This window comes from Triticum dicoccoides, chromosome 4A (assembly GCF_002162155.2).
Source record: "Triticum dicoccoides isolate Atlit2015 ecotype Zavitan chromosome 4A, WEW_v2.0, whole genome shotgun sequence".
NCBI classification, from domain to species: Eukaryota; Viridiplantae; Streptophyta; class Magnoliopsida; order Poales; family Poaceae; genus Triticum; species Triticum dicoccoides.
In genome coordinates, this window is record NC_041386.1 from 152348729 (window position 1) to 152376050 (window position 27322).

General features: G+C 53.8%; 1 pseudogene; it reads right to left on the reverse strand.

Annotated features, from left to right (window-relative positions):
- The window catches only part of LOC119283465, a 78777-nt pseudogene that overhangs the window by 35655 nt on the left and 15800 nt on the right, over positions 1-27322 (reverse strand).

Consider the following 27322-nt stretch of genomic DNA (forward strand, 5'->3'; position numbering starts at 1 on the left):
AGTTCGTCATGGTTTATCTCGATGATATTCTTATTTACTCGAAGAACAAGGAAGAGCATGCCGAACATCTTAGACTCGTGTTAGAAAAACTCAGAGAGCACCGCCTTTATGCCAAGTTCTCCAAGTGTAAATTTTGGTTGCCAGAAGTGACCTATCTAGGCCACGTGATATCTGGTAAGAGCATTGCTGTCAATCCCGAGAGAGTTAATGCCGTTCTCGATTGGACTCCACCCGAAACGGTCAAACAAGTTAGGAGTTTCCTTGGTCTAGCCAGTTATTGTCGCCGCTTCATTGAAAACTTCTCCAAAGTGGCCAAACCCCTCACAAGCTTCATAAGAAAGATAAAAGGTTTGAGTGGACCCCACAGTGTGAGCACAGTTTTCAGGAACTGAAAAGACGCCTGACTTCTGCGCCCATACTCGTGCCACCGGATTTCACTAAAGACTTTGTTATCTATTGCGACGCTTCACGTCAAGGACTAGGTTGCATTCTTATGCAGGATCATCATGTGATTGCCTATGCATCTCGATAGTTGCATCCATATGAGAAAAATTATCCTACACATGATCTGGAGCTTGCAGCCGTAGTCTATGCACTTAAGACTTGGCGACATTACCTTCTTGGTAACCGTTGCAAAATCTACACTTACCATCAGAGTCTCAAGTATATCTTCACCCAACCGGATCTGAATCTCAGACAGAGACGTTGGTTGGAGTTGATCTCGGATTACGACTTAGGAATCACTGTCGGATTTCGGGTTCTGGCAGACCCTTGAGGTTCGAACACTGGGGTGCGCGCGGAGATCTCGCTTCCTACCTACCTGCACCCCTCCGCCTCGCTAAGATCTAAGCTATGGAAAGAACAACACAAGAGACACAGGGTTTATACTGGTTCGGGCCACCGTTGTGGTGTAATACCCTACTCCAGTTTGTGGCGTGGTGGATTGCCTCTTGGGCTGATGATGATGAATGATACAAGGAAAAACAGCCTCGCGAGGGTCTGTTCTTGGCTGGGGCGATGAATTGCTGGGAGGAGTTCAGCCACCCTTCTCTCTCTCTCTCTCTGACTGTCTTTCTCTGATTCAACCTCCTATCGAACCTCTCCTCTTAACCCCTCCGAACCCCTCTCTTCTGTGGGTGGCTGGTCCTATTTATAGAGGCCCTGGTCCTCTTCCCAAATATCGAGCGGGAAGGGAGCCAACAATGGCGGGCTAATTTGAAGGGGGACAGCTAGTACTCGCTACCCTGACAAAAGTAGTCTTCGCCTGCACAAAGCTCTGGTGGTGACGCCGTCTTGGGCTCCACAATGACCTCCGTCTTGCAGTCTTCCTGGTCTTGGTCTCGTTGCACCGAAATGGCAACCTTTGCCTGATGCCTCAGTACTCCGCGGCTGTGCTTGCCCCCTTTGCACCATAGAGGAAAGGAGGACACTGCGCGGGCTGGCACCCGCCTGGCGCCCTTGGCCGTCATGGCTTGCGTCACGGGCACCTCGTGAGGTACCCCGCCTTGATCTCTGCGCCTCCTCACGAGCCAGCCTGATGAGGCCGTGCCTGAGGAAGCTCCGTGTCGTCTGCCCCGCGAGGCTTGGCCCCTCGCGAGGGTCTTGGGTCTGTGTTGATGAAGATGGGTCGTGCTGGGCCCCCGTTTGAGCCACGCCGCAGGCCGCAGGCAGGCAAGTCTGGGGACCCCCGTTCCCAGAATGCCGACGGTAGCCCCCGGGCCCAAGGCGCGCCCGGACTTGGCCGTGCAGGGAGGCGGAAGGGCAAGAGCGAAGCGCCACGGGCCCTAACAGCGTGCGGCCTTGGGCGCCGCGTGGCGGTTGATTGGACGTGGGCGGCACTGTTCCCCCACGCCCTCCTTATTTTGCGCCATGCTAGGCGGACCCGTAGTCGTACACAGCCGTTCCCCTTTCTGTTGCTCGAGTGCCCTCTATCCTACCTCCGCTCGTACTCTGGTTTCTATTTTCAACCCAATCTTGAACCTTCCCCCCTTCCCATCGCCATGGCTCCGACGAAGAAGGGAAGAGGGAAGAAACCCGTGTCTCCGCCTTGCCCGCCGCTGTTGGCGGCCCCCGCCGAGGGCTTGGGTAAGGTCAGCTCGGCTCTGGCCACCATCTTCAATGAATGCGGGAGGACGATGGCCTGGCCTGCGTCCCACTTCTCCATCGACAGGATAGTCACCGAGGTCCCATATTTTGCCGACGCCCTGTGGGCGGGTCTGGTTCCTCCCTTTTCTGATTTCTTCAATGTCATGCTTTCCCACTACCAGATCCACATGATGCATCTGAGTCCTGAATCCATCACTCTCCTTTCGGTCTTCGCCTTTTTTTGCGAGGCTATGACGGCGCCTTGTTGACCCTACCCAATGCTGGGCATGTGCGAGCTTCGTTGCCGCATCTGAGATGGCGGCCTCTGGGATTGACTTCAAGCTCCCTCCGCCCGCGGATGGGTTCCGCGAGCGGTGGCTGTATGTGGATGTTGGGGTGCCCAGCCCCCTGCTGTCGGAGCCAACTTCGCCCTTCAGGACCTGACGCCTGAAAGTGCTGAGGACGATGCTCTTGACCCTGACGGGGGACCCCAACCCTGGCAGCATCCAGCAGGGAGGGGCCTTGCTGTACCTCTGCCAGAGCAGGGGCGATTTTGTGAGGCAGATGCCTATCTTCGATGAGTGGGGGCCGCGCCCCGCCGGCCTCCAGGGGCCTCGTGAGAACCCAGTGGTGGTGACTGCCCTTCCAGTCGGCCAAGGCGACTCTTCCTCAAGTGGCGGAGCAGGGAGGCATGAGGCGCCAGAGGCCGAGGGGGCTCCCGGCGGAGTGACAGCGCCGGGCGATGCTCATGAGGAAGCAGTTATTGGGGCCCATGCCACTGAGGCTGAGGGTGACAAGCAGCTGCCCTCTGCCCCTACGACTGAGGCCCCTGAGGCTCCGGCGACTTCTCTTGGCGAGGCGATTGGCAGCGCACATCAGGTAGGCGCCCCTAACGCAGATCTCCTTGACGCTCCATCTTCGTCGCAGGATGATCCCTGCGCCCAACTCTTAGGCCACTTCCGCGTGGACTTTGAGGCCCTCTGGAAGAGAAGGGAGGCCCTGGGCGACGATTACCCTTGTCGCCTGCTGAAGCGTAGGAAGTACTTCGCCACTTATGAGTAAGCCTTCTCCTTTCCTAGCTCCCAATCCTTCTGTTGCTCTTACTGACCCTTGCTCTGCAGGCCCCTTCTAGCCGAGCTTGCGGAGACGGCTGAGGAGCCGTCCCCCTTGGCTTCGCCCCCTCCACTGTCCTCAAGCTCTCTAAGCAGTGGAGCACTTGTGGTGAGGGCGATTGACGAGGCGAACCATCCCGAGGCGTATCGTGGCCTTGCGCACCTCGCGATACTTCGTGGGCCTTCTTGTGGCATAGCCAGCCTGCCGTGGGCTTCTCGCCTGGTCGTGGACTGCGATTGGCTGAGGCGCTTCCTGCGCTCTTCACCTGGGGACAGGCTGGCCCCAGGCCGGGCTTCTGACGCGGCGTGCCCGGCCGTCGCGAGGGTGCCAGCCCCCAGCCCCCAGCCCGGAGGGGGAGTGCTGACTCGTGGCCCCCGGCGCTTGCTTGGGGCAGATGATGGTGTGGAAGACGTGCTCGAGCGCGCTCGGGATCGTCGCGCTCTCTGCCAAGGATTCCTTCGAAGGGTGGCTGAGGCGGTAAGCTTGCTTGGAGAGGAGCTTGCCAATGAAGACGCGCGCCTTGAGGCCGAGGGCCTGCGCCTGGCTATAGAGAGGCGCGAGCTGGAGGGCGCCATCGCCCTTGCGCGCCGTCAGCGCGATCTTGACGACGCAGAGGCCAAGGCGTCGCTGGTGGCCTCTCGGGAGGCCCGATCTTGGGCCACTGAGGAGGCTCGGGAAGCTGACCGGCCACGAACGGCGGCGGAGGAGCTGGCTCGGGAGCTCCTGGCCTGGTGCCACTCATTGGAGGAGCAGGTGGAGCTGTGCGAGGCAGCCCTTGCATCGATGAAGGTGGCCTCCGGCGACTCAGCAGAGCTCCAGAAGCGTGAGGAGGCGCTGACGCTGGAAGCCGCCGAACATACCCGTGAGTACGAGCGTCTGGAGACGAGGGAGTGCTTGGTGACGCAGGCGCAGGATGATGTCGCTGCACAGGAAGCCCGCGTCCTGGAGGAGGTCGGACGTCGAGTGGCGATGGCGCATTTGTACCTCGAGCACGAGTTCGAAGAGAAGCTAGGGTTGATCCGGGCCAAAGCTGAAGGCAGGACTGCTGCCTTGAGGGCCAAGCTGCAGGAGGCGACGTGGCGGGCCGACGCTCTCTGGGCCGCTCTTGAGGTGGCGCAAGGTGAGTTAACCGCCTCCCAGGCCGAGGTGCTCCTTCTCCGCCAGCGGGTGGAGGAGGCTGAGGTCGTCGCGGGCCAGAACGCGGACAAGATACGTCAGCGGCGGATACTGGAGCATGAGCACGGCCCCATGCTCACCACGCTCCAGGAGAGAGCCAACACAGCCTTGGGCAACATCCGCGAGGCGGCTATTGGTGAGCCGCACACAGTCAACTATGCTGGAAATCTTCAGTTCTTCACTGACGTGGTGACGCAGCTGGAGGCGCAGTCGGTCAGGGCTGACAGGTTGGTGGAGGAGAGGAGCCGCGCCCTGCTCGGGCGCGCCTTTTCTCGTGTCTTCAGCCACCTCCGGAACATGGATCCCCACTTTGATTTTGACGCCGCCATCGCCCCAGTCCCCCAGGCCGTCCGAGGCGATCTGGTGCACTGGGTGGAAGACAATGTGGATGCTCTTATCAGGGCCTTCGCTTCAGACAACGACGACGTGATCGTGGCGGCCGACGAGGGCGGCGTGGTGAACGGCCCTGACGCCGCTGGCGGGGACGCGGACAGCGATGGCAAGTTCAGCGACGCCAGCAATGGCTCGGGTGGTGCTCCTGAGAACGCATTGGGGGATTTATCCGACTGATTGTGCATCGTTCCTACTTCCTTACCGTGCATGAATAGAACTCAGGTTTTGGCCTGATGGCAGTGAGAGCATTTTGGAGGGGGAGCCCCTTATGTAAAACTTGTGTTCATCGTATTAGTAGACGCTACATTGCCCATGCGCCCGCGGCAAGTGGTTGGCCTAAGCGACGCGCTGGTCGGCTAGCTTACCTTTGTCCCGTGCTGGCCCTGAGGCAGCCTGTGGGAGGTTGTGGTGTCTCGAGTGTTCCCTGATTGGGTTCGTAGGATCTGCAGTAAAACACCCTCCTTAGAGGACACGTCGGCGACAGTCTGGGCTGCGCGCAAGCTAGGCCTGACTCGGCTCACGAGGGGCTCACGAGGGGAGGCAGCTGAGGCGAAGTGGTAACCAAAACGCGAGAAATTGCTCGAAGGAGACTAAGCACCCTTCCCCGAACAGACGCAAATCTCAAATTCGAATCCAACTTGAATCCAGTGGGGGAAAGCGACAACCAAAGGGAAAAGCAACGAAAGCAAACAAAAGGCCACGTCCGGCACCTAGTCTAGTCTTGGACGTCTTCTCACCAGCGCGGAGCTAAGTGCTGCCACTGGGCGTGGGAGGGAGCCCCAGGGCCTGAGGCCGGCACCCCTGAGACTCCGGGGCGTGTAGAGCCCCACTCATTATTACGTGAGAGTGTCACAGGGCGGCGAGCTTCACAGGCACTGGGCCTTCTTCACAGCTACTGGCCTTGCTTCATATCGCCAGATGGGGGCCCCGCCTTGCGCCACACTCTAGTGCCATCAACGACGACCGGAAACCAGGCTGCCGCCGATGCGGTAGAGCGGTCGCCAGCGGTTCCCCCGACGACCACGGGTCCTCCGCCGGGGGCAGGCCCTGAGGCACCTCCCCAGCGAGGGCCTACCTCCTGAGAACACCTTGCTCCGAACACCGCGGTGGTGATGTCGGATCCCGGCCCCTCTCCTGCAGCCCCCTGCGCCCTCCTCCCGAGGGGTAGGAGACCGTGGGAGCGGGGCAGCTGCTCGCTGTGGCGACCTGCACCTCCTGCGATCCACGGTTAGCGTATGCCTGCTCCTGAAGAATTAGCGGTACCCGATAATCGTTGCCTCCAGCGTGGCCAGTGGGACCGTCCCGGGGCTCCCGGAAAGGCTCAGCTTCTGGCGCCTCGTCCCCCCAGCTTGGGCTAAGGAGCGAGCATTGTTCGCTCTCGTGAGGGTGTCCTTGGTCCATCATGAGGGGCACGTATTCCTCTGGCGCCACCATCCCGAAGGCCACGCCGTAGTGCCCCGCATGCCATGCGGTCCTGCCTGACGCGCCCACCGTGAGGTGGCAGCGCGGCTGTCCACTAGGGCCGCGGGTCGTGTCGAGTCCTTCTTCTTCGCGGACCAGGAGCGGGGGCAGCGCCGCCATCGGTCTGGTGCTGACAGCTTCGCTGGCGCTGGGGTAGCCTTGGAGCCCGCGGGCGCGCGGAGCCCCCGCGCGGGCCGCCCTGGGCTTGAGATGGGAGCTGGGTGCAGAAGGGGTGAGCCCCCATGGCGGCATAGCCCAGGAGCTCCGCCACCCGCTCCAACAGCATATCACGGCCGCCCTCCAGCAGTCTGCACTGCAGTAGCTCTCGGGCCGCCGTGAGCGCGGCCCTCGAGTTCGCCTGCTCCCGGTGGGTGTACGGTGTCGTGGTCGCAGCGTGATTGGAGGCCCTTGCTGCCGACCGCGCCTGCCGTGGTGTGGGAGCTGTCGAAGCCTGTCCGCGTCGCCCACGGCCCACAGTGCCCTGCGGACCGCGAGCTGCCTGGGCACGGGGTCGCCCGAGGCGAGCGGTTCTGTGCGGGCGGGCCACGCCGCCCATGGATCTGGGTTTCCGGCCCGGTCGCCGGACATGATGATGACGACGGGACGGGGCACAAAGCGGTAGAAGGTGAATTCCGGTGCACCCCTACCTGGCGCGCCAAATGTCGGATTTCGGGTTCCGACAGACCCTTTAGGTTCGAACACTGGGGTGCGCGCGGAGATCTCGCTTCCTACCTACATGCACCCCTCCGCCTCGCTAAGATCTAAGCTATGGAAAGAACAACACAAGAGACATAGGGTTTATACTGGTTCGGGCCACCGTTGTGGTGTAATACCCTACTCCAGTTTCTGGCGTGGTGGATTGCCTCTTGGGATGATGATGATGAATGATACAAGGAAGAACAGCCTCGCGAGGGTCTGTTCTTGGCTGGGGCGATGAACTGCTGGGAGGAGTTCAGCCACCCTTCTCTCTCTCTCTCTGACTGTCTTTCTCTGATTCAACCTCCTATCGAACCTCTCCTCTTAACCCCTCCGAACCCCTCCCTTCTGTGGGTGGCTGCTCCTATTTATGGAGGCCCTGGTCCTCTTCCCAAATATCAAGCGGGAAGGGAGCCAACAATGGCGGGCTAATTTGAAGGGGGACAGCTAGTACTCGCTACCCTGACAAAAGTAGTCTTCGCCTGCACAAACCTCTGGTGGTGACACCGTCTTGGGCTCCACGATGACCTCCGTCTTGCAGTCTTCCTGGTCTTGGTCTCGTTGCACCGAAATGGCAACCTTTGCCTGATGCCTCGGTACTCCGTGGTTGCGCTTGCCCCCTTTGCACCAAACAGGAAAGGAGGACACTGCGCGGGCTGGCACCCGCCTGGCACCCTTGGCCATCATGGCTTGCGTCACGGGCACCTCGTGAGGTACCCCGCCTTGATCTCTCCGCCTCCTCGCGAGCCAGCCTGATGAGGCCGTGCCTGAGGAAGCTCCGTGTCATCCGCCCCGCGAGGCTTAGCCCCTCGCGAGGGTCTTGGGTCTGTGTTGATGAAGATGGGCCGTGCTGGGCCCCACTTTGAGCCACGCCGCAGGCCGCAGGCAGGCAAGTCTGGGGACCCCCGTTCCCAGAACGCCGACAATCACCTACACCCCGGGCAAAGCCAATGTCATGGCTGATGCTTTAAGTCGTAAATCCTATTGCAACAACCTCATGTTGCAACAATGTCAACCACCCCTCCATGAGGAATTTTGTAAGCTTAACCTTCACATAGCTCCTCATGGTTCCCTTTCTACCTTGGTGGCGAAACCTACCCTTACGGATCAGATCATAGAGGCTCAGAAGCATGATACGGGAATTTCCCGAATCAAGAAGAATATTTCCAAGGGAGTTGCTGGCTGTTTCTCTATGGATGAACGAGGTGTTGTTTACTTTGGTAACCATTTGGTGGTTCCCAAATGTCAACAGATGCAGCAACTGATCCTTAAGGAGGCCCATGAATCCCTTCTCACGATTCATCCCGGTAGTACAAAGATGTATCAGGACCTACGCCAGAGGTTCTGGTGGACTAGGATGAAGAGAGAAATCGCTCAGTATATTGCCAACTGTGACGTTTGTCGTCGCGATAAGGCAGAGCATCAGAGACCTACTGGCACCCTTCAACCTTTAGCTATTCCCGAGTGGAAATGGGACAAAGTTGGTATGGACTTCATCACCGGCTTTCCCAGGACCAAGAAAGGAAATAATGCTATCTTCGTAGTCATTGATCGTCTCTCCAAAGTGGCTCACTTCCTACCTGTTCGAGAGAGTATCACTGCTAGTCAGCTTGCTGACTTATATATCTCCCGAATAGTGTCACTCCATAGTGTTCCACTAGAAATCAATTCAGACCGTGGCAGCCTTTTCACCTCTCATTTCTGGGAAAGTTTCCGGAATGCCATGGGAACTCATCTTTCTTTCAGTACTGCTTTCCACCCTCAGTCAAGTGGTCAGGTGGAAAGGGTCAACCAAATTCTCGAAGACATGCTTACAGCTTGTGTTATCTCATTCGGTATGGATTGGGAGAAATGTCTTCCCTTTGCCGAGTTTGCTTATAACAATAGCTACCAATCCAGTCTTAAGAAAGCACCCTTCGAGATTCTGTATGGACGAAGATGTCGAACACCTCTGAACTGGTCAGAAACCGGTGAAAGACAATTCTTTGGACCGGATATGATCCAGGAGGCAGAAGAGCAAGTTCGCATCATTCGTGAGAATTTGAAAACCGCCCAATCTCGTCAAAAGAGCCAGTATGACCGTCGTCATAAGTTAGTGGCTTATGAAGTTGGCGACAAGGCTTACCTTCGGGTTACTCCTTTGAAGGGTACCCATCGTTTCAATATCAAGGGCAAGTTGGCTCCTCGTTACATTGGTCCTTTTCGCATTCTCGCTAAACGAGGAGAGGTTGCCTACCAGTTGGAACTACCCCCACATCTTTCTCGAGTTCATGATGTCTTCCATGCCTCTCAACTCAGGCGTTGCTTCTCGGATCCCATCCGCAGAGTGGACCACGAAACGCTTGATCTCCAAGATAACCTCACTTATCAAGAGTACCCCATTTGCATTCTGGATCAAGTAGAGCGTGTCACTCGACGCCATAACATCAAGTTTCTCAAGGTTCAATGGTCTCATCATTCCGAGAGAGAAGCTACTTGGGAGCAAGAAGATCGTCTTCGACTTGAGTACCCCGCTTTCTTTCCGCCAACTCCTGAATCTCGGGACGAGATTTTTTCGAGTGGGGGCAAGTTGTCACATCCCTAGTTCTGGTATGACCTAGACTAGCTAGTCACTTGTGCATCATGTTTAAATTCCATTTAAATTTGAAATGGGGACTTGTGAAACCCTCAGAACTCATTTCTCGAAATGACCCAAATAAAAAGTGCTCCAAAAGGGACCAAGAAAATATTCATGTTGCTCTCTGAAAATATTGGTCAGAGGTAAAATTCAAACCAATAATTTTGGGAGCCCATAAATATTTATTTTGGCCTTTTGGAATAAATACAATAATTACTTGCCTTGGATATATATATGTGATATATTTTATATATGTCCAAAAATTCTGATTGTTGCTGAGGGGCTTTGGAATAACCCCTTAGGTCCCTGCAAAAATTGTCAGAAGAAAATAAAATGATTTAGTATTTTACTAAATCAGAACAAATGCCAGAAAAACAGAAAGAAATAAGAAAACCCTTACCTGTCGCCCAGCCTATGGCCCGGCCCAACTGGCTGTTGCCAGTCGTCTCCCTCGCCAGGAGGCAGCGGCAAAAGGGAGCACGGCGAGCGTGCATGCCCGCCAGGCAGCTGCTTGCTGCCTCCTCTCCCTCCTCGGTGTTGTCCACCCCAGAGAGCTCCACCGAGCCCCCCTGGCCCCTCTCCATTCTTCCCCGAGCTCCTCCCCATCCTCTGTCTCGCTCTCCCCCTCTGTCCCGAGCACACCGGAAAGCACCGCCGTGCGCCACCGCGGCTGCCGCCATCGCCTCGCCTCCCTAACGTGTCTGCGAGCACCGCCGTCGTCGACTACGTCATCCCCGAGCAGCGAAGCGACGCGGGAGGCCCTACAATGCCGCAATCGTCGTTGTCTTCAACCTCCAGCGAACGAGATCGCCGGCGACCCCTCGCTCGCTCCGGGCCTTCCCCGAGCCCGCTGGCCTGCTCTGCGTGATCCCCGTGAGCACCCCGTCGCAACCCTTCTCTCCTCCTCTTCGTTTTCACGCCGTAGTCGCCGTTTCGACAAGCCCAAGATGCTCCTGCCGCCGGTCATGGCGCCACCGCGTTCACAGCTACTGCCAACCGCTTCTGAGCACGTCGCCATGCTCACTGCGTCCCCAGCAACCGAATGAGTCAAACCGCAGCCCCCCTAGTGCCCTGTAGTGCCTAACCCGCATCAACCGAGCTCCGGCCGCTGCCGCGAGCCCTGCTCCGGCGAGCTCCGTCGTCCCCGCGACCTCCCCTATGCCCAGGTGGATGCGTTCGAGCGTGGGATGCCGATTGGTAGTCCCCGCGCGCTCTTCCGCCGCCTGTAGCGCGTTCCGGCGAAGCACCGCCGCGCGGTTTGGTCGCCGCCGGCCAACTCCGGCGAGCGCTGACGTGGCGGCTTAATTAGTGCTTAACCCCCCTTCTAATTACCCCCCTGAGACTGACCAGTGGGCCCCAGGGCTTAGTCAAAGCTAATCAGCCCAAGTTTGACTCGAGGTTAACCCCAGTGTCACTGACGTGTGGCCCCCACACGTCAGGTTTGACCTAGTCAGCCCTGCTGATGCCTCTGTGACGTCACGCTGATGCAGTAATTGATTTTCTGGATTTTAAATAATTCAGAGAATTTCAGAAAATATTTAAAACTTCTAAAATTCCTAGAAATTAAACCGTAGCTCAGAATGAAATAATTTATATATGAAAAATCATCAGAAAAATGCAAGGAATCCATTTATGCTAGTTTCATGCATGAAAAACCAACTTATACTTGCTGTATAAGTGAAAACGTAATAATGGCATGTTATATACTTAATTTGGGGTTTGCATATGAACCCTTGGTTCATATGGACTTCAACCAAATTGATGCTAGATGCATTAGGGCAAATCATAGCATCTTTGAAATGTCATCTTCATGCATCAGATTGTTGCATATGGTTGTTTATTGATTGCCGGCACCGTCCCTTCTCGATAGGTTCTACTCCGGAAGGTGTCCCGAGTACCTGTCTGAGGAGCAGTGCTTCTTCGTGGATCTATCAGGCAAGCAACCCCCCTTGAGCATTTCGATAAATCCCACTCTCTCGCTCCTGCTTCTTATACTGCATTAGGACAACAACGATTCAAACTGCTACTTTCTTCTGCGGTAATTGAACCCATTCCTCTGCATGACCTGTCATTGCCACAGTAAATAGTTGAAACCCACTAGCATGAGTAGGAGTTGCTTGAGCCTTGATGTGCCTACTCATCCATGCTTGATTTCTTTATGCCAGCTATGCTTAGAGTTGTGTCAGGTCTGATTCATCGGGAATGAATCGGAGTGGTGAACATGTCCTACCGATAAAGGCTAAGTGTGTGAACACATTTTGGTAAAGGTAGCGATGAGAGGCCATGTAGGAGTACATGGTGGGTTGTCTCATTGGAACCGTCCCTAAGCACTGAGTTCTGTGTATGTTATCCAAGTCCAGTTACTACCACACATTGGGTTCCGGTTATCCGGGCCCTCTCGTCTTATAATCCACTTGATCTCTGTCCAGGAGTTGCAACTAGTTTCTGGCGTTTGTAGGTAGTGCTACTTGTCTACCAGGTGGTGTCTGACGGGACGGGCTTGGGACAGACTAGGCACCGTGGCACGGTGTACAAAGTGGCACCCGGATGGTGGGCTTGGGAACCCTGCACACATTGTTTGGGGCCGTGAGCGACGCCCCGGCCGGATCTCCTTGCGGATGGAACCCGAATAGGCGATAAACCTGGACTAGAGACTTGTGTGGTTAGTCAGGTCATGGCCGACTCCCTCGCCCGGCTTCCGCTTGAAGGTTGCCGAGGTACATGACGTGTACAGGGCTATAAGTGGCGAGAGCGTGTGTGAAGAAGTACATCCCTGCAGGGTCAATATTATCTATTCGAATAGCCGTTTTCCTCGGATATGGAAACTTGGAGGACTTATGTAGTACATAGACACCTTCAAGTGGATACTCTAAAATCCGCAAGATAAGCATGAGTGCTATGGATGGCCTTCTCGTAGGGAGACGGGAACGGATCCATAGTGGAGTATTGATATGGTGAATATGTGGACTCGTGTGCGTCTTCTCACCTCAAAGAAGTTTCTGATACTCGTAGTATAGGTTAGCCACTGAGCCAAAGCTGGCTTGCTGCTGTTAAAACTCCACCACCCCCTTTGTTGATAATGTTGCATATGTAGATAGTTCTGATGTAAGACTTGCTGAGTACCTTCGTACTCACGTTTGCTTATTTATGTTTTGCAGTTGGTTACACTAGTGACTTCGACGAGTAGCTTGTATCCCAGCTACGATCTTGTACCCTTGGTAGGGTCGTGTTTAGTCAGGCTTCTTAGTCTTTTCCTTTTGTAGTTGTCTGTACTCAGACATGTAATGCTTCCGTTGCTTGTATGGTCTGAATGATGGGTCATGAGACCCCTATTTGTATTGAATGCTATGTGGCTCTTCTGGGCCTTTATCTATATGAGTTTGAGTTATGTTGTGATGCCATGTGTACATCACATACTTGCATGTTATGCGTACGTGTAACATGTATTGCTATGTGTGGGATCCGACAACCTAGTTGTTTATCCCTGGTAGCCTCTCTTATGTTGAAATGTAGTCTTGTGCTTCCATGAGCCATAGTAGTCCGCTACAGCCCAGTTCACCGGAGTCCTGCTAGCCTAGCACTACTGCTCCGGAACACTTGACTGGCCGGCATGTGATTCACTTTGTTCATGTGTCTGTTCCTTCGGGGAAATGTCACGCGGTGACATCCGGAGTCCTGCCTAGCCTGCTATAGCCCGGGTTCCCGGAGTCCTGTTAGCCCAGTGCTACAGCCTGGATCCATACGCTGTTGACCGACATGTTCGAGGTTGATTCATGTATGCCTGTCCCTATAAGTTAGTGCCACTTTTTTGTTCTTGACTAGTTATGTCGGCCCGGGTTCTCTATCATATGGATGCTAGCGACACTATCATATACGTGAGCCAAAAGGCACAAACGGTCCCGGTCCAGGTAAGGTGGCACCCGTGGGAATACCATGCGTGAGGCTGCAAAGTGATATGAAGTGTTACATGCTAGATCGATGTGACTTGGGATCAGGGGCCCGACAGGATCTCATGGATACAGAAAGTTACGACGGTGGAATTAGGGTTTTGGCTCCGTATGTAGTTTGGGGGTACGTAGGTAGGAGTAGGTCGGTGGAGCAACAGGGGGCCCACGAGGGTGGAGGGCGCGCCTGGGGGGTGGGGGGTAGGCGCGCCCCCTACCTCATGCCCTCCTCGTTGATTGCTTGACGTAGGGTCCAAGTCCCCTAGATCATGTTTGTTTCGAAAATCACGTTCCGAAAGGTTTCATTCCGTTTGGACTCCGTTTGATATTCTTTTTCTGTGAAACCCTAAAATAGGCAAAAAAACAGCAATTCTGGCTGGGCCTCCGGTTAATAGGTTAGTCCCAAAAATAATATAAAAGTGTATAATAAAGCCCAATAATGTCCAAAACAGAATATAATATAGCATGGAACAATCAAAAATTATAGATACGTTGGAGACGTATTAAGCATCCCCAAGCTTAATTCCTGCTCATCCTCGAGTAGGTAAATGATAAAAACAGAATTTTTGATGTGGAATGCTACTTGGCATAATTTCGATGTAATTCTTCTTAATTGTGGTATGAATATTCAGATCCGAAAGATTCAAGACAAAAGTTCAATATTGACATAGAAATAATAATACTTCAAGCATACTAACTAAGCAATTATGTCTCTTCAAAATAACATGGCCAAAGAAAGTTATCCCTACAAATAATATAGTCTGGCTATGCTCTATCTTCACCACACAAAGTATTTAAATCATGCACAACCCCGATGACAAGCCAAGCAATTGTCTCTAGAAAAGGTGTGTACAGCAAGGATGATTGTGGTAAACTAAAAAGCAAAGACTCAAATCATACAAGACGCTCCAAGCAAAACACATATCATGTGGTGAATAAAAATATAGCTCCAAGTAAAGTTACCGATGGAAGTAGACGAAAGAGGGGATGCCTTCTGGGGCATCCCCAAGCTTTGGCTTTTAGGTGTCCTTATATTATCTTGGGGGTGCCATGGGAATCGCCAAGCTTAGGCTCTTTCCGCTCCTTGTTCCATAATCCATCAAATCTTTCACCCAAAACTTGAAAACTTCACAACACAAAACTTAAAGTAGAAAATCTCATGAGCTCCGTTAGCGAAAGAAAACAAAACACCACTTCAAGGTACTGTAATGAACTCATTCTTTATTTATATTGGTGTTAAACCTAATGTATTCCAACTTCTCTATGTTTTATAAACTATTTTACTAGCCATAGATTCATCAAAATAAGCAAACAACACACGAAAAACAGAATCTGTCAAAAACAGAACAGTCTGTAGTAATCTGTAGCTAACGCAAGATCTGGAACCCGAAAAATTCTAAAATAAATTGCTGGACCTGAGTAATTTATCTATTAATCATCTTAAAAAAGAATTAACTAAATATCACTTTCCAAATAAAAATGGAAGTAATTCTCGTGAGCGCTAAAGTTTCTGTTTTTTACAGCAAGATTAAAAAGACTTTCCCCAAGTCTTCCCAACGGCTGTACTTGGCACAAACACTAATTAAACACAAAAAACACAACCAAACAGAGGCTACATAAATTATTTATTACTAAAAGGGAGCAAAAAGCAAGGAATAAAAATAAAATTGGGTTGCCTCCCAACAAGCGCTATCGTTTAACGCCCCTAGCTAGGCTTAAAAGCAAGGATAGATCTACGTATTGCCATCTTTGGTAGGCAATCCATAAGTGGCTGTTGGATTTCGGGTGCCAGCAGACCCTTGAGGTTCGAACACTGGGGTGCGCGCGGAGATTTCTCCATCTACCTACCTGCACCCCTCCGCCTCGCTAAGATCTGAGCTATGGAAAGAACAACACAAGAGACGCAGGGTTTATACTGGTTCAGGCCACCGTTGTGGTGTAATACCCTACTCCAGTGTGTGGTGTGGTGGATTGCCTCTTGGGCTGATGATGATGAATAATACAAGGAAGAACAGCCTCGCGAGGGTCTGTTCTTTGCTGGGGGGGACGAACTGCTAGGAGGAGTTCAGTCACCCTTCTCTCTCTCTGATTTCGATCCGATCCCCCTACCCTGTGGGTGGCCGGTCCTATTTATATGCAAAGGCCCTAGGCTTATTCCCAAATATTGAGCAGGAAGGGCGCCAACAATTGGCCATTTTGAAGGGGAACATCTAGTACACTTATCCTGACTAAAGTTGGTCCACGCCTGCGCAAAGCTCGGGTGGTGACGCCGTCCTGGGCTCCACGATGACCTCCGTCCTGCAGTCCTCCTGGTCTTGGTCTCGTTGCACCGAAATGGCAACCTTTTCCTGATGCCTCGATACTCCGTGGCTGCGCTTGCCCCCTTTGCACCAAAGGGGAAAGGAGGACACTGCGCGGGCTGGCACCCGCCTGGCGCCCGTGGTCGTCATGGCTTGTGTCACGGGCTCCTCGTGAGGTACCCTGCCTTGATCTCTCCGCCTCCTCGCGAGCCAGCCTGGTGAGGCCATGCCTGAGGAAGCTCCACGTCATCCACTCCGTGAGGCTTGGCCCCTCGCAAGGGTCTTAAGTCTGTGTTGATGAAGATGGGCCGTGCTGGGCCCCCCTTTGAGCCACGCCACAGGCCGCAGACAGGCAAGTCTGGGGACCCCCGTTCCCAGAACGCCGACAGCAGCCCCCGGGCCCAAGGCGCGCCCGGACTTGGCCGTGCAGGGAGGCGAAAGGGTAAGCGTGAAGCGCCGCGGGCCCTAACAGCCTGCGGCCTTGGGCCCCGCGTGGCGGTTGATTGGACGCGGGCGTCTCCACTTCCCCATGGCGCCTCGGCAACTGCGCGGATTGGACAAGTCCCTGGATGCAAAGCGGGTCATGATTACCTACGATAGTGGGGGCCGACGGTTGGCCCTCGCCGGCTATAAGTACGGATCGGCGCGCGCCCTTCCAGTTCATCCCCCTTTGCTTCTCCTTCTTCTTCATGGCCCCGTCGAGGAGGTTCTTGGCCGCAGAGAAGGGGAAGGCTCGCCGGGTAGAGCCTGCCGCTCCCCCGCCCAAGCGCGGCCGAGGGCGCCCTCGCAAACATCCTGTGGCCACCACAGCAGCTCCCCGCGGCCGCGGAGACGATTTCCAGCATGGTGACGGGCGGACTGCTGCGGCCGGGGGGCGCGCTTCGGTCACGCGTCCCCCTAGGCCGCACTTTCGCGCTGCAGAGGTGCTGCCAGAGTTCGTTGTGTGCTCGGCGGAGCCGACTAGCACCCGGCTCCCACTTCCTCGCTTCCTCCTTGGCGAGCTCCCGGCCGGCGCCCCGGGCGGCCTTTGGCTCCAGGCTGACGGCTGCTGCAGCCGGGCCTCATGGGCTTCGTTGGAGGTCTCCACAGCCGGTAGCCTGGCCTTGGCCCGCGGTTGGCAGACGTTTGCCGGCGCGCGTGGCCTGAGCCGTCGGTGCACCCTGCACTTCAAGTTCGACGGCGATGCCACCCTCTACGTGAGGGTGTTTGGGGAAGATGGTCACCATGCAGGGTGCTGCCCTGAGGACGACGACCGTGGCCGGGAACCCAACTCCGGCGATGATGGAGAGGACAGCGCTCGCGTGACTAGCGGCGCTCAGGGTTCCCCAGGCTTGTCCGGTTCTTCTTCAGGCGGCGACTCTTCTAGCGGTGGCCGCGGTCAGCCTCCACGCCGTCGTATCTGCTTGGAGGTGGTAGCGTGTCTGCCCGCCGTCGCGCCTCGGTGAAGCACGAGAGGGAGTCGGCCTGAGCCCCGAGGGCAGCTCGAGTCTTCCCTCCAGGCCGGTGTGAGGCGAGCTGCACCTGATTCGTTCTTTCTTTCCCTTTTTCCTACGTAAAAAGATAGTAGTGTGGAGCCCCGCGGGGGCGTGTTTGGGTTATTGCTATTAATCATCGTATTGCTTCCGTTATCGTGCCTTCCGGCTACGTGCCCGCGCATGGGTAGTTCCCGGCCCCAGCCATAGGGGGAGACCGACCCAGGCCCTGTGTTCGTGTCGCGGTGCCCGTAGGGCACGGACTGGAGGGGTGCTCCTGTAATGGACCCAGGTCGCAAAACCTTTGAACGACTAGGACAGGAACACTCGCGAGGGCGCTCGGCTGCCCCCCTCGCGAGGCCTTGCATAAGAGAAATCAGGGCAGGAGAGTGAAAAGTTGAAGAACCACAAGCCAAAGACGGCAACAACTTCAATAAAACTTCGAATGAGAATGAACAAGCCAACTGCGGAAAGCAAATGAAAAAGCTGCGTCCGGCACCTAATCTAGTCTTCGACGTCTTCTCACTAGCGCGGAGCTAAGTGCTGCCACTGGGTGTGGGAGGGAGCCCCATGGCCTGAGGCCGGCGCTCCTGAGACTCTGGGGCGTGTACAGCCCCAACTCATTATTACGTGAGAGTGCCACGGGCGGCGAGCTTCACAGGCGTTGGCCTTCTTCACAGGCTCTGGGCCTTTTTCAAAACACGACGGCTTCACATGCATTTGCCTTCTTCACAGGCTCTGGGCCTTTTCCAAAACGCGACAGCTTCACAGGCATTCGCCTTCTTCACAGGCTCTGGGCCTTTTCCAAAACGCGACAGCTTCACAGGCTCTGGGCCTTTTTCAAAACGCGACAGCTTCACAGGCATTCGCCTTCTTCACAGGCTCTGGGCCTTTTCCAAAACGCGACAGCTTCACAGGCATTCGCCTTCTTCACAGGCTCTGGGCCTTTTCCAAAACGCGACAGCTTCATAGGCATTCGCCTTCTTCACAGGCTCTGGGCCTTTTTAGGGGTAGAACCTCCAGAGGTGCTGGATGTTCCATGCGTTCTAGACCGGCACCCCCTCCTGAGTCTCCAAGCGCGCGGCGCCGGGCCTGGAAACATGAACAACCTTGAACGGGCCCTCCCACATGGGAGAGAGATTGTGCAATCCCTCTCTGGAGAGAACCCGCCTGAGCACGAGGTCCCCTACCTCGAGAGTTCTGGGGCGGATGTTGCGGCAGTGATATCGTCGCAGTTCTTGTTGGTACCTCGCCGCTTGCAGCGCGGCTTCTCGGCGACGTTCCTCCGCTAGCACGAGGTCCATCCCCCGCATGGCGTCCTGCTGCGCCTCGTCGAATGCCAGGACCCACGCGGAGCGACGTCTGACCTCGTGAGGAAGGACCGCTTCGGCTCCGTAGACCAGGAAGAATGGGGTCTCTCCAGTTGGCTTGGTCGCGGTTGTGCGGATGGACCACAACACGGACTGAAGCTCGTCGTACCAACCTCTGCCGCAGGCCTCCAGCTTCTTCTTGAATGTCCTGGTCTTGCGGCCCCTCAGGACCTCTGCGTTGGCTCGCTTGGCCTGGCCGTTGCTTCGGGGGTGCGCCACCGAAGCGTAGCATATCTGCGTTCCAAGGTTAGCACGGTATGTTCTGAAAAGGATACTGGTGAACTGCGAACCATTGTCCGTGATGATGCGGTTCGGCACCCCGAACCGGCTCACAATGCCCCTGATGAACTTGACCGCGGAACCCGCGGGGATGATGCGGACGGCCTCTACTTCAGCCCACTTGGTGAACTTGTCCACGGCGACGTAGAGGTAGCGGTAGCCCCCTGGTGCCCGAGGAAACGGGCCCAGGATGTCCAGCCCCTAGACTGCGAATGGCCACAAAAGGGGTATAGTCTGCAGGCCTCCTGCTAGCTGATGGATCTGCTTGGCGTGGAACTGGAAGGCCCCACAAGCTTTCACTAGTTCAATGGCGTCATTCAGTGCGGTGGGCCAATAAAACCCACTGCGGAACGCCTTGCCGACGAGGGTCCATGATGATGAATGATGTCCAAAGTCTCCGCCGTGTATATCTTCTAGCAGTTCCTTTCCTTGCTCCCTGGAGATGCAGTGCAGGGATACACCGTTTGGTTGCTTCCAGTAGAGCTCTCCATCCTTGATGCAGTATGCCGTGGACTGCCGTGCTACGCGCTCCGCTTCCTCCTCCTCCTTCTCCGGCAGGGTCCCTTGTGTTAAGTAACTCCAGAGCTCCGTGATCTAGCACCCCTCCTGAGGTTCCATCGTCAGGAGCAGGCGTGCTCCTGAGGCCGGGCCACAGGTTGGGGCTCCTGAGGCAGGTGGCTGGGGGAGCTCCTCCCGAGGCTGAGCCGTGCTTGACAATGACGGCAAGGCTGAGGGCTTGAAGAGCCGCTCCTCGAAAACGCCAGGCTCCTGAGGTAACCGCCTGGACGCCTGTTTGGCGATGTCGTCGGCCTCCTGATTGGTGCCACGGGGCACATGCTGCAACTCCAACCCCCAGAACTGCTTCTCCATCCTGTGGACCTCCGCAAGGTAGGCTTCCTTGTGCTCATCTTTTGGCTCGTACACCTTGTTGGAGAAATTGACAAGGAGTTGCAAATCGCCCTTGATGGTGAGGTGTTTCACCCCCAGGGCAGCTGCGGCCTTCAAGCCTGCTATTAAACCTTCATACTCCGCTATGTTGTTGGAGACTTTTTCACCTTGCTGGAAACAGAGCTGCACAACGTAGTAGAGCTTGTCTTGAGTGGGCGATATAAGCACCGCCCCAGCCCCAGCGCCATGCTTGGAGAACGCCCCATCGAAGTACATGACCCAGCCTTTTGGCGCCTCGCTTCCCAGGGAGAGGGACCGATCCTCGTCGGCCTTAAGGCCTGGTGCCTCCGTCCATTCTGCCACAAAATCGGCCAATGCTGCTCCCTTGATGACTCTGGTCGTGCTGAATTCGAGCTGAAACGCTTGCAGTTCTATGTTCCACTCAGCGACCCTTCCAGCTGAGTTAGGGCTCCTAAGCACTCTCTCCAGGGGTATGACGAGACGACCTTGATGGGATGACCCTAAAAATAGTGCCGCAGCTTGCGCGAGGCCACCAGTAGCGCGAGGAGGAGTTTCTGAGGCATGGGGTACCGTGCCCTTGCGTCTCGCAACACCGTGCTGACGAAGTACACTGGGTGCTCAATGAGGTTGGGTGCGTCAGTGCTGGTGGATCCCTTGGGAGACCATGGCGCCTCCTGAGGCGACGAGGCCTCCTGAGGCTGGCCATCTGGGAGAGGGGCCTCTCCCACCTCCGGTGCACTCCTCTGCGGTGGCTGATCCTCCTCAGCCGTGGTGGCGGTTTCTGCGGGCCTTCCTTGTTCCTGTTTTGCCTTGTCCCGGGCTGCTGATGTGGCTTTGATGCGACGCTCCTCTCTAACCGCCACCAGGGCTGCGCTGGCGGAGTAGGGAGTGGCGGCGAGGTAAAGCACCAGGGGCTCTTGAGGGCGTGGAGCCACCATGACCGGTGGGCTAGTCAGGTATCTCTTGAGATCCTGGAACGCCTTGTCGGCCTCTTCAGTCCACTCAAAGGGCCCCTTTTTCTTCATTAGCTGGAAGAAAGGCAGCGCTCGCTCCCCCAACATGGAGATGAAGCGCCCTAGCGCGGTCACGCGCTCAGTGAGCTTCTGCATTTCTCTGAGGGTCTTTGGCGGGCTCATGTCCTCGACCGCCTTGACCTTTTCCGGGTTAGCCTTGATGCCTCGGTGGGACACGAGGGAACCCAAGAGCTTGCCCAAGGGGACTCCGAACACACACTTCTTCGGGTTGAGCCGTAGATTCACTGCGTTGAGGCTCGCGAAGGTCTCCTCCAGGTCTTGTATCAGGGTCCTGGCCTCCCGAGATTTTACCACAATGTCATCAACGTAAGCCTCAACATTCTTCCCAAGCTGCGGGCCCAAGGTGATGTGCATTAGCCGCTGAAAGGTCGCGCGTGCGTTACGCAACCCGAATGACATGCATGTGTAGAAGTACACCCCACACAGGGTTAGGAAGGCTGTCTTTTTGACGTCCTCTACCGCCATCTTGATCTGGTGATACCCAGAGAAGGCATCCAAGAAGCATAGCAGGTCGCATTCCGCGGTGGAATCGACGATCTGGTCGATGCGGGGGAGCGGGAACGGACCTTGCGGGCATGCCTTGTTGAGGTTGGTGAAGTCGACACACATGCGCTCCTTCCCTCCCTTCTTTGGCACAACGACAGGGTTGGCCAACCAATCCGGGTATCGGACCTCGCGAATGACCCCAGCGGCTTCTAATTTGCGGGTCTCTTGGACGATGAAGGCCTGCTTTTCTGTGGACTGCCGCCTTGCCTTCTGCTTCACAGGGCGCACGTTGGGGCACACGTTGAGGTGATGCTCGATTACACTCCTAGGGATCCCCGCCAATCCCAAGCGAATACCTTCTTGTTCGCGCGCAGGAACCTGATCAGGGCCTCCTCTTGCTCGGGTTCGAGGTTGGCGCCTATGGTGAAAGTGGCGTTGGTGGACCCGTCCTCATCGACGGGTATCTGCTTGGTTTCTGCCTTGTCTTGGGTGAACAACTGTTTCTTCTTGGCGGGTGCATCCCCCTTGGGCTCGGGGGTCTCCGAGTCGGCGGGCTATGCCGATGCCGCCGTCTTGAAGGCGAGCTTGAGCACCCGCAGTGCGTCTCCGGTGTCCCCGTGCACGGTGAGGACACCGCTGCTCTCAGGCATCTTCATGAGGTTGTACGCCGGGTGCGTCGCGGCCATGAACTGGGCCAGCGCTGGGTAGCCAAGGATGGTGTTGTAGGGGAGGCCGATGGGGGCGATGTCGAAGTCGACCAGCTCCATGCGGAAGTTGCTGTAGGTGCCGAAGGTTACTGGGAGCCTGATCTGTCCCAAGGAGCTGGATGATCCACCCCCAACACCTGAGAAGGGCCGGCTAGGTTGCAGCCGTTCCAGGGGTGTGCAGAGGAGGTTGAAGGCCTCGACCGAGAGCACGTTGAGGCCCGCACCACCATCGATGAGAGTTCTGGTGACAGCCACCTGGCAGATGGTGGGGGTGCACAGCATGGGGAGCGCACCTGAGCCGGCCGACTTGGAGGGGTGGTCCTTCGAGCTGAAGGTCAGGTCGGCCTTGGGCGCCGCCCGGTCCGGGAGAGCCCCCTGCCGCGTGGAAGCGGCGCTGACCCGGCGGATGAACGGCTTGACGTGGTGACTTGTAGGCGGCGCCTGCGAGCCGCCCAGGAGGGCCGCAACGACCGGGGGTGTTGGTGTAGTGTGATGGGCGGGGAAGAGGCCGCGGGGCTCTTCCCAAGAGGCCACGGAGGCTACCGGCAGGTGGAGCAGCCATGCGCGCGGAGCGCTGGTGAGGGCAATGGGGAGCCAGTTGGCCATGACCCTATCGTCACCTCCAGCTTCGAGGTTGGCCTCCTGTACACCAGCAAGAAGGCCAGCGGATCAGTCGCGCCACCGTAGCGCGGCGCCGTCGTTGGCTTGAACTTGTCCGGCCGCCGTACCCGTTGCAGGGCTCAGAGCCCCCCGGCCCCCGTGCTGGCGCCGGCGGCCGGAGCGGGCGACACGCTACTCATCGCGAGGTAGGTCATGGCGGTGGCGGAAGGGAAAACTCCGGTGCACCCCTACCTGGCGCGCCAAATGTCAGATTTCGGGTTCCGGCAGACCCTTGAGGTTCGAACATTGGGGTGCGCGCGGAGATTTCGCCTTCTACCTACCTGCACCCCTCTGCCTCGCTAAGATCTGAGCTATGGAAAGAACGACACAAGAGACGCAGGGTTTATACTGGTTCAGGCCACCGTTATGGTGTAGTACCCTACTCCAGTGTGTGGTGTGGTGGATTGCCTCTTGGGCTGATGATGATGAATAATACAAGGAAGAACAGCCTCGCGAGGGTCTGTTCTGTGCTGGGGGGGACGAACTGCTAGGAGGAGTTCAGTCACCCTTCTCTCTCTCTGATTTCGATCCGATCCCCCCTACCCTGTGGGTGGCCGGTCCTATTTATATGCAAAGGCCCTAGGCTTCTTCCCAAATATTGAGCGGGAAGGGTGCCAACAATTGGCCATTTTGAAGGGGAACATCTAGTACACTTATCCTGACTAAAGTTGCTCCTCGCCTGCGCAAAGCTCGGGTGGTGGCACCGTCCTGGGCTCCACGATGACCTCCGTCCTGCAGTCCTCCTGGTCTTGGTCGCGTTGCACCGAAATGGCAACCTTTGCCTGATGCCTCGGTACTCTGCGGCTGCGCTTGCCCCCTTTGCACCAAAGGGGAAAGGAGGACACTGCGCGGGCTGGCACCCGCCTGGCACCCGTGGTCGTCATGGCTTGCATCACGGGCTCCTCGTGAGGTACCCCGCCTCCTCGCGAGCCAGCCTGGTGAGGCCATGCCTGAGGAAGCTCCGCGTCGTCCGCCCTGCGAGGCTTGGCCCCTCGCGAGGGTCTTAAGTCTGTGTTGATGAAGATGGGCCGTGCTGGGCCCCCCTTTGAGCCACGCCACAGGCCGCAGGCAGGCAAGTCTGGGGACCCCCGTTCCCAGAACGCCGACAGTGGCTCTCATGATAGATTCATATGGTAATTTTATTTTCTTTCTAGGGAACTATTCCATGCCTTTCCTTAACAGAAATTGGAATCTAATATTCCGTTCCTTCATATCAATAATTGCACCAATCGTTCTAAGGAAAGGTCTACCAAGAATAATAGGACATGAAGGATTGCATCTATGTCAAGAACAATAAAATCTACGGGCACATAATTCCTATTTGCAACAATAAGAACATCATTAATTCTTCCCATAGGTTTCTTAATAGTGGAATCCGCAAGGTGCAAGTTTAAAGAGCAATCATCAAAATCACGGAAACCTAGCAAATCACACAAAGTCTTTGGAATCGTGGAAACACTAGCACCCAAATCACACAAAGCATAGCATTCATGATCTTTAATTTTAATTTTAATAGTAGGTTCCCACTCATCATAAAGTTTTCTAGGGACAGAAACTTCCAACTCAAGTTTTTCTTCATAAGATTGCATCAAAGCATCAATGATATGTTTAGTGAAAGCTTTATTTTTACTATAAGCATGAGGAGAATTTAGCATGGATTGCAACAAGGAAATACAATCTATCAAAGTGCAATTATCATAATTAAATTCCTTGAAATCCAAAATAGTGGGATCGTTAATATTTAAAGTTTTGACTTCTTCAATCCCACTTTTAACAATTTTAGCATCAAGATCTAATGGCTCCGAATTTTTGGAACGCCGTCTAGGTAAACGTGGATCATATTCAGTCCCATCATTATCGAAATTCATATTGAAAAACAAAGATTTAATAGGGGACACATCAATAACTTCTAGATCTTCATCTTCATTATCATGGAAACTAGAAGAACACGCTTTTATAAAGCAATCTTTCTTAGCACGCATCCTAACGGTTCTTTATTTGCACTCATCAATGGAAATTCTCATGGCTTTGAGACAATCATTGATATCATTCTTAGGTGGAATAGATCTAAGTTTCAAAGAATCAACATCAAGAGAAATTATGTCAACGTTCCTAGCCAACTCATCAATCTTAAGCAATTTTTCTTCAATCAAAGCATTGAAATTCTTTTGCGAAGTAATAAATTCTTTAATATTAGATTCAAAATCAGAGGGCATCTTATTATAATTTCTATAAGAATTGTTGTAGGAATTACCATAATTATTTGAGGAATTACTAGGATACAGCCTAGGATTAAAGTTTCCTCTATACGCGTTGTTACCAAAATTATTCCTACCAAGAAAATTCACATCCATAGATTCATTATTATTATCAATCAAAGTAGACAAAGGCATATCATTAGGATCAGAAGAAACACTTTTATTAGCGAATAATTTCATAAGTTCATCCATCTTTCCACTCAAAACATTAATTTCTTCTATCGCATGCACTTTCTTATTAGTAGATCTTTCAGTGTGCCACTGAGAATAATTAACCATAATATTATCTAGGAGTTTAGTAGCTTCTCCTAAAGTGATTTCCATAAAAGTGCCTCCCGCAGTCGAATCTAAAAGATTTCTTGAAGCAAAATTCAATCCGGCATCAAAATTTTGTATAAGCATCCACAAATTCAAACCATGCGTAGGGCAATTACGTATCATTAATTTCATCCTCTCCCAAGCTTGTGCAACATGTTCATGATCAAGTTGCTTAAAATTCATAATATTGTTTCTAAGAGAGATGATCTTAGCAGGAGGAAAATAATTAGAGATAAAAGCATCTTTGCACTTATTCCAAGAATCAATACTATTTTTAAGGAAAGACAAAAACCAAGCTTTAGCACGATCTTTAAGCGAAAAAGGAAATAGCTTCAATTTAACAATATCGTTATCTACATCTTTCCCCTTTTTCATATCACACAAATCAACAAAGCTATTTAGATGGGTAGCGGCATCTTCACTAGGAAGGCCGGAAAACGGATCTTTCATGACAAGATTCAGCAAAGCGGCATTAGTTTCAAAAGATTCAGCATCGGTAAGAGGAGCAATCGGAGTGCTAATAAAATCATTGTTGTTGGTATTGGTGAAGTCACACAATTTAGTGTTATCTTGAGCCATCGTGACAAGCAAGCAATCCAACACACAAGCAAACAAGACACGGGCAAAAAGAGGCAAATAGAGAAAGAGAGGGAGAATGGAGAGAGAGGGCGAATAAAACGGCAAGGGTGAAGTGGGAGATAGGAAAACGAGAGGCAAATGGCAAATAATGTAATGCGGGAGATAAGGGTTTGTGATGGGTACTTGGTATGTCTTCACTTTTGCGTAGACCACCCCGGCAACGGCGCCAGAAATCCTTCTTGCTACCTCTTGAGCACTTGCGTTGGTTTTCCCTTGAAGCGGCAAGGGTGATGTAGAAAAGTAGCATAAGTATTTCCCTCAATTTTTGAGAACCAAGGTATCAATCTAGTAGGAGGCCATGCACGAGTCCCTAAACAAATAAATCCTCGTAACCAACGCGATAAGGGGTTGTCAATCCCTACACGGTCACTTATGAGAGTGAGATCTGATAGATATGATAAGATAATATTTTTGGTATTTTTATGATAAAGATGCAATGTAAAATAAAAGGCAAAGGAAATAACTAAGTATTGGAAGATTTATATGATGGAAGATAGACCCGGGGGCCATAGGTTTCACTAGTGGCTTCTCTCAAGAGCATAAGTATTCACGATGGGTAAACAAATTACTGTTGAGCAATTTACAGAATTGAGCATAGTAATGAGAACATCTAGGTATGATCATGTATATAGGCATCATGTCCGAGACAAGTAGACCGACTCCTGCTTGCATCTACTACTATTACTCCACACATCGACCGCTATCCAGCATGCATCTAGAGTATTAAGTTCAAGAGAACAGAGTAACGCTTTAAGCAAGATGACATGATGTAGAGGATAAACTCATGCAATATGATGTAAACCCCATCTTGTTATCCTCGATGGCAACAATACAATACGTACCTTGCTGCCCCTACTATCACTGGGAAAGGACACCACAAGATTGAACCCAAAGCTAAGCACTTCTCCCATTGCAAGAAAGATCAATCTAGTAGGCCAAACCAAACTGATAATTCAAAGAGACTTGCAAAGATAACCAATCATACATAAAAGAATTCAGAGAAGATTCAAATATTGTTCATAGATAAACTTGATCATAAACCCACAATTCATTGGTCTCAACAAACACACTGCAAAAGAAGATTACATTGAATAGATCTCCACAAGAAAGGGGGAGAACTTTGTATTGAGATCCAAAAAGAGAGAAGAAGCCATCTAGCTAATAACTATGGACTCGTAGGTCTGAGGTAAACTACTCACACTTCATCGGAGAGGCTATGGTGTTGATGTAGAAGCCCTCTATGATCGATGCCCCCTCCGCAGAGCTCCGGAAAAGTCCCCAAGATGGGATCTCGTGGATACAGTAAGTTACGGTGGTGGAATTAGGCTCCGTATCTGGTAGTTTCGGGGTACGTAGGTATATATAGGAGGAAGGAGTACGTCGATGGAGCAACAGGGGGCCCATG